Source organism: Chiloscyllium plagiosum, chromosome 34 (assembly GCF_004010195.1).
Source record: "Chiloscyllium plagiosum isolate BGI_BamShark_2017 chromosome 34, ASM401019v2, whole genome shotgun sequence".
NCBI lineage: Eukaryota > Metazoa > Chordata > Chondrichthyes > Orectolobiformes > Hemiscylliidae > Chiloscyllium > Chiloscyllium plagiosum.
In genome coordinates this window covers 40,343,848-40,353,991 of record NC_057743.1, presented here as the reverse complement: position 1 = coordinate 40,353,991, position 10,144 = coordinate 40,343,848, and the positions used below count along the sequence as shown (strand labels likewise).

At 39.9% G+C, this 10,144-nt stretch overlaps 1 protein-coding gene across 2 annotated transcripts in view; it reads left to right on the top strand.

Moving 5' to 3' along the window:
- The first annotated feature begins 687 nt into the window (after positions 1-687).
- LOC122540466 (guanine nucleotide-binding protein G(I)/G(S)/G(T) subunit beta-1) overlaps positions 688-10,144 on the top strand; it is a 68,625-nt gene continuing 59,168 nt past the window's right edge. Inside the window, exon 1 of one of the 2 annotated variants that reach the window (XM_043676310.1) lies at positions 688-1,084. The gene's annotated coding sequence lies outside the window, so the exon portion shown is untranslated. Of the gene's footprint in view, positions 1,089-10,144 lie in introns of both variants that reach the window. The other variant, XM_043676307.1, reaches the window with a different exon arrangement.

Below are 10,144 nucleotides of genomic sequence, written 5' to 3'. Positions count from 1 at the left end.
TTGACAAGTTGTTGCAATGCAACACCTTCATCTACCTATTACATTCGCAGCTACCTTCCCCCACCCCACCACATTTATCTCACAGCCCCCTTCCACATTCCTTTTGAAAAGCTTATGCTCAAAGCGTCAACTCTCCTGCTCTTCAGATGCTGCCTGACCGGCTGTGCTTTTCCAGCACCACACCTTTTGGCAATGTGTGGATTGAGTGAATATTGAAAGTAGTTCAAGAGGGTGAATATTGAAGGGGGTGAAGGTTGAATGGAAAGGATGAAGAGTGAATATTGAAAGGGGATAGAAAGGAGCGAATGTTGAAGGGAATGGATGGGGAGGATGTTGAAAAGGGATAGATGGGAGTAGATATTAAAGGAAATGAATAATAAATGTTCAAGGGGTGGATGGGAGTGAATTTTGAAGGAGGTGAATGGTGGGATGAATGGGGGTTGAAGATTGAAGGGAGGTGTATGGGAGTGAATATTGAAGTGGGTGAAGGTTAAAGGGTGTGATGGGAGTAAATATTGAAAGGGATGAATATTGAAGGGGGGGTGGATGAATTTTGCCCTTGCAGTGCCTCTCTGGTAGACGAGAGGGCGCTGCTGGTGGAGGTCAGCGGGAGATCACGTGGCTGGCGCGCGCGCTCTCGCTCTCAGGGCCTGGGCGCGGCGAGGAAACGCAGGGGCGAGCATGCGGGGTTTCCCGGGCGTTCGGCGCAGGGGCGGTTCTGGGGCCGCGCCCATCCGGGTGAGTGGCTCTGTCTCCATCTAATGGCCGCGGGCTGGCGCGCTTGGAGCGGCTGAGGGGAAAGAGGGACAGAGTGAGTGTGTGAGGGGGCTGACAAATACAGTAAAACCCGCTACCCGCGCCCCCCCACCCCACCCGTCACCGAGAGCGACAGAACAAAGAAAGCACACAGAGGAAGAAGAGAAATAAACAGAAGGCATCGAAAGAAGGAAAAGAAAAATCTGAAGGAACAGGTCCGGGGCCTGAAGTCGGAGCCAGAGCCGGGGAAAGGGGGAGGAGGAAGAAGCCGCCGCCTCCGGAGCCCGGGCTGACAGAGGTCGATGCTACTGACCGGGACCGAGGAACTGTAGGTGAGGCCCTCCGAGAGGAGGAGAAGCCGTTACATAACGAGAGGGGGGGGGGGGGTGTACATTGGGAGTAAAATCCGAGCATCTAACTCCAATACTTCGACGGGTCTGAATGGTTTTTCTCTCCCCGCTTCCTGCCCGCAACGTGTGAATTTCCCGTCTTTTTAGTAGAGCCTATTTTAACATTCGGGGATTGTGCTGGGGGCTCCTCCTTATTTCTTGCAGGGCTGGGTTTCCAGGCTATGAAATTTGCCCATCGCCGAAGATTTGCTTTAGTACAATTGATGTTGCGTCGGATTATTGAATTTTGTCTACAAAGTGGCTTCTTCCTGCACCTCTTCATACCTATAAATGCCTCTTATTGTCCAAAAGGCCATTACTGATCAACCACAATGCCATATTAAGACTATTTGGTAATCTCTGTTTGCAGTAATCTTACTCCATCGCTTTTTTTAAGTGAAAGACACTCGCGCCTTGGTCTTTTTTAAACCCCGTTTTCTCGTGTTCATCATTCGATAATTGTTTTTATATGTAATATGGTGCACAGTATTTAAACGGCGATTTTTTTTAACATCAAAGTGCGTTATGTGTACATCCAAGAGGTTTATTCCTTAGTGTATCGAATTTATGATGAGTAATGGGAAATTGAGTAGGTGGGGTCATGCTGTTTTTTGAATCAATGCTTTCTATCTCTGGAATTGTTTGTATTTTCAAATACCGTTTATGTAGGAAAAAAAGCAACATATATTTTATATATGATAAGGAATGAGTGATTCTTGAAATTTAAGAATTACAAGTCGGTCACGGAGGAAAGCTTTACTGCTGAACTGTTATTCTTCACAAAGCCTGTCTACATGCACTTGTTAATCATCCTTTTGTTAACCACCTTTAAAATGGTGAAATTGTAGGAGAAATGATGTCTTTATAGCAGACAAAATTAGCTAGGGTCCTAATTCTGACTAATGTAAATATCCATCTACATAATATCCATCTACCGTTTGGTACAGAAAGATTCTAGCATCAACTGGTCCCCAACTTCAAGTATACCACTGACCACTCCTGATTAAAAGCATAGTTAAGTAACGGTCAGTGTCTATTTGTGTAAATGTGCGAGGAATAGGCAGAGAGGTGGTCAGAGGCAACACTGAGATGATATATTTCCCACTTTGCCTCTGAAATGGGTGACATTGCTAACTGAAATGTATGTACAAACTCAACATTCCATTTTTTAGTAATGATGATTTGTTAAAGTTGGACCATTGTGTTTCTTTTAATCTCGAAATGGTAGGGCATTGACTGTTGAACAATGAGAAAAATTCCTGACATGTTCTAAACTCATTTAAGTTAGTTTCAAATCTCTTGATCTGCAGTTTAGTAGAATTTCGTTTAGCATGTTTTTCAGGCTGCATTTGCTTATTAAATAAATCATCTGTCATAGACCTAAAAGTTAATATTTTTTATCAAAATCCTTGATTTTCAATAAATAATTACGCTTTAACTTTTATATTTATGATTAGAAGTTTAGGTAAGCTTTGGACAACTTAAGCTTGTAATATGAATAAACTCAACTGGAATTTGTAGTACGTGGAATTGCTGTATTCGAGTTTTGATGTGCAAAGACTAAACGCAAACTTCAATTACAATACTTATTTGCCAAAAATGGAGTGGAAACTATTCAAACCCCATCTTGGCCAAGATTTTGTGCAGTGTAGTGATAATTTTCTAGAAATTCATATTTTCATGAATGCTGTTTTTTAAATTTAAATTTGTATTGGGTGAACAATTTTGTCTACTTCCAGCTGTTGCTTTTCTTCTATCCTCTTAAGACTGTTTGTACATACCAAACAAAATTAAGTGCAATGTTCTTCATTTGCTGTGTTTGAAATTTAGTTTAGTCTGTTTATCCAGATCTTACTAAATGTAATAACTCTGTATTCAACTCAAGTAAGTTTCCCTCTTAGTGAAGATTATAGTTCTTTTAACCTTTTAGGACTTCACTACCCATTTATTATGTATGAATGAAATACTGAGTACCAAGTTGTTCAGCCACACTTGGTATCACACATTATTCTTCCACTTCATTCTCCTGCATCCAGTTGTTATTGATTTAACTTGGTCCTTGCTCAGTGGTTTATTCATTTTTACTGAATAATGGATGACTTATCATTTGCCCAAGTACACGAAGGTTCCCAAGAGTATGCAACTATTTTTTGTAAGCACCTTCAACACTCTAGGGGAAAGTTGGAGAGTGGAACTAACTGAATTGTTCTTGAGAAGATGCCTGAATGACCTGCATTGAATTGTTCTTGATTCTGAACCTTGAAAATGTGTTGCAATGATAAACCTACATTTGACACTTATTGTTTGCTTGTGTTTTGACGTTTGGCCTTTTCCCATTAATGATCTTGCTGGGTATAATTCTTATTTTCTATCCAGGAGGCTATTTTTTGCTGATGAAAGGCTTATGCTCCTGTGATACTGCCTGACTTGCTATGCTTTGCCAGCACCACACTATCAATTTAAATTTCAACCAGCCCAACAGCCATCCTCTTTTGAAAATTGATTTTTACTATTTTATTTAAAACTACTTCCTGATTTTTACTTGTCAGTGAATTTGCTTTAATTTTGACTGTACAATCCCAGTTTCATGGTGAATCTATGCTTCTATAAAGCCAATAATTCCTTCCTAAGGTGGATCATCCAAAACTGAGCATGCTCTGGGGCCTAGATGCTTTTCAGCAAAGGGATTCCTTCCCCTTTGTATTGATGACTATTTCTTTTTAAAATTCTGATGATTGTACAAATCATTTGTTTTGTATTGGTTTTTGGAATTTTATATATTAATATCTTGAGGTAATTTCTTCCTCCACATTCAGTTTGGATTCAACTTGGTATTTGTGATCCTCCTATTACAGCGCCAACAAATTTTTAGTATTTTATCAACTTGCAACACAACAAATTCATGCAATCAAGGCATTTATCTTGAAATATTATGCAGCAGTTTCCTTAGATGTATACTGTATATACAGCATGGAATCTATTGAAGTAAAGAAATGTGGAACAATACAATTGTCATGGAGGTTGTGCACAACTCCTTTGGTCCTTCACTTTTACATTCAAATTAGAAGAACTGGGCAACAGTTGGTCAATAGTTTGAACTGAGGGTTTTGAACAGGTTTTATGAATGACTTTTGATCAGCTGCACTGTTTGTTTAAACCATATGATATACTTGTAATGCTGTTTTTGTAGTTGTGTAACAAGGGCAAAGTTCAAAGTTTGTGAGAAGATTTGTAGTTTGGGTGCTTGTTGTGGTTCTGTTCGCCGAGCTGGGAATTTGTGTTGCAGACGTTTCGTCCCCTGTCTAGGTGACATCCTCAGTGCTTGGGAGCATCCTGTGAAGCGCTTCTGTGATCTTTCCTCCGGCATTTGTAGTGGTTTGAATCTGTCGCTTCCGGTTGTCAGTTCCAGCTGTCTGTTGCAGTGGCCGGTATATTGGGTCCAGATCGATGTGCTTATTGATTGGACCACTGCAGCGGACAGCTGGAACCGACAACCGGAAGCGACAGATTCAAACCACTACAAATGCCGGAGGAAAGATCACAGAAGCGCTTCACAGGAGGCTTCCAAGCACTGAGGATGTCACCTAAACAGGGGACGAAACATCTGCAACGCAAATTCCCAGCTCGGCGAACAGAACCACAACAAGGGCAAAGTATTCATAGCCTGGTGGAATGAGCAGCTTGAGGTTCAATGCAGAATAATGTGTTGCATTTTAAAAGGAAGAATGAAGAGCAATAGTACAAGCTAAATGGTTCAATAAGGGAGACCTGACTGGGTGTGTGTGTGTGTAAAACTTTGAAGTTGGAAGGATAATCAACATACAAGCTGATTCTAAGCTTTGAGTAGAACCATGAAGAACAAATGCCACACTTTACAAAAATACTGGTTTGACTGTAGTTATAATATTGTCCAATTCTTGGGAAGGACCTGAAAGGTCTGAAGCTTACTGGAATGATTTTGGGTTGGATATTTTTATAATATATATAGATTGGAGAATCTGAAGGTCGTTCTTGAAGCTGGAAAGCTGGGACCGGTTTATTAGAGCTGCTTAAAATCAGCTTAGAATTCATAAACGTTTTAGTGGTTCAAGGGTGAGTAACAAGACCACAGTAGCACAAGAATAAGAGGCAACATGAGAAATCACTTTTAATAGTTTAGAATTTGGAGTTGGAATGACTGATAGGGTGGTACTCATAGATTCAACAATAGCCTTCGAAAGGAAGTTGGATAAATACTGGGAGGAGAAAATTGCAGGGATATGGAGAAATAGTGAGGCAATGAAACTAATTGGGTTGTTCTGAATTGGCAGATTTGGGCTTAATTACATCTTTAAGGGCAATATTGTTCTGAGATTCTAATCGATAAAATGGTATTCTAGTGGAATATTGAGAGCGTTCACACTGGAGCAAAGTAAAACAGCTCCCCTCAGCTTTACATTGTATTTAAAAAGACCCTGCACAGAAGTGGGTGATAGCATGCTGGAGTTAAGTATCTTTATATTTGATTTAACAGTAGAGTTGTGGTATTGGAGAGTCTGAGTATCCCACCCCTGTCAAATTATTGAGCTGTTTGGAGGCTTAAACCAATGATTTAGAATGTAGATTTAAATAGCACCATGGCAGTTAGAAATTTGAAGCCATAGTTAAAGTAAAATATTTGTGGGAGAAGCTTATATCTGACCATGAAGGTGTCAGGTTGTTGTGAAAGTGCAAATGCATTGCCTAACAGCTTTTATAGAGAAGAGAACCTGTCATCTTTAGCCATTTTGTGGTTCCGTTCTCAAGTTGTGATTGGCTGTTAATGGATCAGTGAAACTAGTAGTACAAAGGGCTAGCATACAAGTTCAGGTAAGAGAAGGCTCTAGTTAGTGCACACCTAGAATACTGTATTGTGCATAATTTTGGTCCCCTTATTTAAGAATATTTACTGGCATTGGAGGCAGTCCAGAAAAGATTTATTAGATTGATCCCAGGGCAGAGGATAAAGTGAGTAGGTTCAGTCCATGCTCTCTTGTGTTTGGAAGCATGTAAGGTGACCTTAATGAAACAAAAGATGCTTGGGAGCGGGGGGGCTTGCATCTGCTGATAACAGATCTGATGTTGTTTACTCTTGTTGGAAGAGTTGTCCAATTAAGACATAATACATTTCTTCTGGGGGGGGCGGGGGCGCGCGGCGGGGATCAGTCTGGAATTCTTTGCTGCAAAGTTGTGGGTGGCACGGTGGCACAGTGGTTAGCACTGCTGCCTCACAGCGCCAGAGACCCGGGTTCAATTCCCGCCTCAGGCGACTGACTGTGTGGAGTTTGCACGTTCTCCCCGTGTCTGCGTGGGTTTCCTCTGGGTGCTCGGTTTCCTCCCACCATCCAAAGATGTGCAGGGTCAGGTGAATTGGCCATACTAAATTGCCCATAGTGTTAGGTATGGGGTGAATGTAGGGGTATGGGTGGGTTTCGCTTCGGCGGGTCGGTGTGGACTTGTTGGGCCGAAGGGCCTGTTTCCACACCGTAATCTAATCTAATCTAAAAAAAAAAGTGCTGTTGTGGTTGGGTTAGTGATTTTATCCATTTGCAAGTTAGTTTGGAATTCACTTTCCAAGTATTGAATGTTTAAAAATGCACTTTTAAACAAAGTCTGCAGCATTTGAAACAACTTTGTAATGACATGCTGTCCACAACTGTTTTTTTTTTAACTTGTATGTAACCAGCTCTCCCTATTTGATGAGGGTTTATCCTTTGACAGATGTACAGACTAGCTGGATTCCAGATTCAAATCCTATTCTAGATATTTTTTGATCAGCCTAGTCAGATGTGTTATGATGCGCCTCTGGAGCAGGTAGTACTTGAACCCAGGACTCTGAGGTAGAGGCACTCAAATTGTTTTCTATAGTTAAAGGTGGCAGTAGAAGTGATTAGTGCTATTTTCAGTCCTATTAAGGGAGAGTAAAATTGATTGCAATTACTGCTTGTAGTCAAAATTGACTGAGTATCCCAAGAAACATTGTACTAATGTTAGGTGAAGACAAGATTGTCAAAATAAATACAATTTGGCCATGTATCACTCAATCCCCACAATGTGGGAAAAGGCCATTTGTCCCATTAATTCTGCACCAGTCCTCTGCAGAGCATCCCACTTACCCAGTCCCCTATCCTATCCCCATAATCCCATGGTTAATCCACCTAGCCTACATATCCCTGGTCGTGACAGACAATTTAGCATGGCCAATCCACCTAACCTGCCCATCTTTGAACTGTGGGAGTGAAACCCATGCAGACACAAGAAGAACGTGTAAACACCATATGGGCAATCTCACAAGGGTGGAATCGAACTTGGATCCCTGCTGCTATGTGGCTGCAGTGCTAACCACTGTGCCACTCTAGTAATGAACAAATATTTCCAGTAATAAATGAACAAAAGTTATTTTTCTTGAAAATTTGTAATAGGATGTATATTGTAAATCTGTTGGAAGCAGTTCAGAGCAGGTTTACCAGTCTAATACCTGAAATGGGCAAGTTGTCTTCTGAGGAAAGATTGGAAAGCTAGGCTTATATCTGTTGGAGTTTAGAAGACAGATAATTTGATGGAAACAACTAAGAGGAGTTAACAGGGTAGCTGTGGAGAAGGTTCCTTGAGAGAATCGAGATCTAGGGACCACTATTTTTAAAAGGTTGGCTGTTTAAAGACATTAGGCAAAAGAAAATTCTGTAGAGTATGTATTTAGAACTCCCTTTCTGAAAAAGTGGTGAAAGCAGAGTCTTTGATTATTTTTTAGTACAAAGGCAGATTGACTCTTGAGTATAGGGTGGAAGGTTATTGGGAGTAGATGAGAATGTTGTAATTTGAAGTTGTAATCAGATCAGTGATTTATATTAAATGACATTTGACCACTTGCAGCATGTTTATATGTTCAAGGTTTTTATGGTGTGCACATTTGGTAAGAATCAAGATCTTGTATATACCTGTATACTTCAGGGAATTAATTGAAATTGATTTATCAGTAGAAAATTTTATCGCTTCAGGGTTATGTTGTGGTCTGTGCTAATTTTATGTGAATTCCTTTTTCCAGTTTATCTTACACTAAAAAGTCTTAATTAAAAGGAATCTGCTATACATGATCTCAGTTGTGAAGCAGCGCACAGAGCCATTTTGGGTTCCATTATACTGATGGGTTTTTATTACTCCAATTTGTTGCCTATGAAATAATAAAATATGGACCTAATTCTCTAGGCAGAATTTAGCTTTTAATGCTGATTACATGAAATCACTTGTAAAGATGTGATTCCAAATTGATCCTGTTGTTAGAATTACCATTATAGTTAATCATGTTTACATGGAGGACTGTGATCTGACTTTTCGAAGTCTTCATTTCCTTTAAAGGTATATTAGCTTTTCAAAAAGCTGATCATTATTGGAATAACTTGTATGTACAGATGTCCTTGTTTTTCTCTGGGCCTCTTGTACCAGGGGAGATATTTTTCCGTCAGAATCTGAGAGGTGGTTAGCTCAGCTTGTTAGTGCATCGTGTCCATTGGGACTAGACAAACTATTGTCAGTGCTTCTCCCCACAGGCAGGAAATGGGTGGCTGTTCCAAACAAACTGTCTGTGTGCTTTATTTAAGACTATTTTAAACCATTTATGGTCTAGCATTTATGAATTGATGGGATTTATTGTGCGTTTGCTCAACTTGTCCTCATGAATGTAGATGTTAGGTATTACAGCTAAGATTTTAAAATGTGTTAATTTCAGACATCTCATTACTATATTCAGTGACCAATTAACAGTATCCATGTCTGGTCACATTCTTTCCTAATGTTGATTTGCGTTGACATAGAGCATAGAAAAGTATAGCACAGAACAGGTCCTTAAGTCCACGATGTTGTGCTGAGACTTAATCCTAATGTAAAATATAGTAACTTAACCTACGCACCCCTCAACTCACTGCTATCCATGTGCATGTCCAGCAGTTGCTTAAATGTCCTCAATGACTTCGCTTCCACCACCTCAGCTGGCAACTCATTCCATGCATTCACGACTGTGTAAAGAACCTACCTCTGTCTCCTTTATACTTTCCTCCTAATATCTATAAACTATGACTACTTGTACCAGTCAATCCTGCCCTGGGGAAAAAGTCTCTGGCTATTGACTCTATCTATTCATCTCATTATTTTGTATACCTCAGATTTAGCAGATTTGAACCATGTTTTATCCTTAAATTTGGTTTGTCAGGATAAATATAGTATGCTTGTATATCAGAATTGGGAGCCAGAGTTGGTCATTTAGCACCTGAGGTCTGTTATGCATTCACTGCGATCATGGTTGATCTAGTTGTGGCCCTAACAATTTTCTTGACTGTCCCCAATACCCTGTACTCCCTTGTGAATCAAAAGTCTAACTGATGGAATGAGGGGAAAAAAAAAACTAATAAGAAAGGGAAATGACTGAAATGACAAAGAAAAAGAACTGGAGAAAATTCTCCCCTTGGTCAATAATGAGGTAATGATAGAGGTTGCTGGCTTTTTTACAATGCTGAACAATTAATTTCTGAGCTGGCTTTCATTTCTTTCCCAGTTGCTTTATGGTGTTGATTAGGTCCTTGGGAGTACTTGTGTGTCAAAATACGTTTTAGCAGACAATGTGTGAAAGATGTTGCCCATTAGGGCTGGTTGCATAGCTCTGTTTTTTGTTACCTGTCCCTGCACAAAACTGAATTTGCATTTTGGATAAAGCCATTCTGAAATGAATGGTGCAATAACTTTGATTTCCACTATCAAAAGATTATTTCCAATATTTTGCGAAGTTTTCATCAGCTTTTTTGTTAAGTTAATATTCATTTTGTATAGAATTGAGATTAAGTAACTTTTGGTATCCATGTGCTATATCAGAGCTTGCTAACCAGTTAAAGTAAGAGCAAGAGCTCTCACCATTTTTCTCTCTCAATTGGTTCCAGATTCTCAAGGTAATACCTTAGAGATATTTTTGTTTTTGACAAGTGGACAGCACT